Source organism: Mus caroli, chromosome 8 (genome assembly GCF_900094665.2).
Source record: "Mus caroli chromosome 8, CAROLI_EIJ_v1.1, whole genome shotgun sequence".
NCBI lineage: Eukaryota > Metazoa > Chordata > Mammalia > Rodentia > Muridae > Mus > Mus caroli.
In genome coordinates, this window is record NC_034577.1 from 17,838,040 (window position 1) to 17,839,687 (window position 1,648).

Consider the following 1,648-nt stretch of genomic DNA (forward strand, 5'->3'; position numbering starts at 1 on the left):
TTTCCAATATCTGACTTTTATGTATAGAATAGCAATGAACATGGATGAGCAAATCTTTCTAGAGCAAGATGTAGAGTCCTTTGGGTATATGTGCAAGAGTGNCCTAGCTGGATCTTGTATCAGATCACTGTTCAGCTTTCTGAGAAACGTTCATACTGATTGCCATAGTTGTACCCGGTTACACTACCACAAACCACGGGTAAGCACTGTTCTTTCTCCACATCCTCACCACTATGAGCTGCCCTTCATTTTACCAATCTTGGCCATTCTGACTCTGGTAAGATAGAACCTAGAAGGAGTTTTAATTTGCATTTCCATGCTGGAAAGGATGCTGAGAGTTTTCAAGTGTTTCTAAACGTTTATGTCTCATCTTTTGGGAATTCTGTTTCATTCTGTTCCCCATTTTTAAACTGGCATCTTTGTTTCCTTCATGTTAATTTTTCTTTCTTTGCATATACCAACTCCTGGTTAGTTGTACGAATAGCAAAAATGTTCCCATTCTTTAGGCTGCCACTTTTCTCAAATGGTGGTGTCCTTGGCTGTGCAGAAGCCTTTTGATTTTGTGGAGTCTCATTTATTAATTGTTGGTCTTAATACTTGCACTTATCAGGGTCCTATTCAGAAAGTCTTCTTTCACGCCAGTGAGTTCATACTTATTCCACACTTTCTCTTGTACCAGGCTCAGGGTATCTGGTCTTATGTTGAGTTTCTTGATCNATTTGGAGTTGAGTTTTGTGCAGAGTGGTAGATATGGGTCTATTTGCATTCTTCTATACACAGTTCTGTATCATGACCAGCACCATTTGTTGAAGATGCAGTTTTCTCTCCAGTGTGTATTTTTGGCTTCATTTAAAACAAACAAACAAACAAACAAACAAACAAACAAACAAACAAACACTCAGGTGTCTATATATGTTGGGGGTTAAACCCTGGCCTTTAATTTGATTCTTTCGATCAACATCTGTTTTTATGCCAACACCATGCTGTTTATTGCTACATCTCTCTAGTACAATTTGAAATCATGGATAGTATTACCTCCAGCAGTTCTTTTATTATTCATGATTGATTTTGCTATCCTGGGCTTTTTATGTTTCTATATAAAGTTAAAGATTTGTTTCTAATTTCTACAGGGAGTTGTATTGAAATTTTGATGAGGATTGCATTAAATTTATAGATTGTTGTTGGTAAGATGTCATTTTTCACAATGTCAATCCTATTGATCCACAAACATGAGTGACATTTTCATCCTCCAATTTTCTTTTCTTCAATGTGTTAAAGTGTTTTACTATATAACTCTTTTACTTGCTTGGTTTGAGTTACTCCAAGATATTATTTCTGAGACTACTGCAAAAGATATTTCCTTTGTTTCTTTCTCAGTATGTTTGTAATTTCTATGTAGGAAGGCTACTGATTTTTGTGTGTCTATTTTATAGCATTGCCACTTTGCTAAAAGTGTTTATCAACTGTAAAGATTTCCTGGTAGAGTATTTAAGTCTCTTATGTATAAAATCATATTCTCTATAAATAAGGATACTTTGACTTCTCCCATTCTTATTTGTATCTCCTTCAGGTGTCTTACCGCTCTAGCTGTGACTTCAAGTACTACATTGAACTGGCATTGAGTGGACATCCTTGTGTTGTTTTTTTA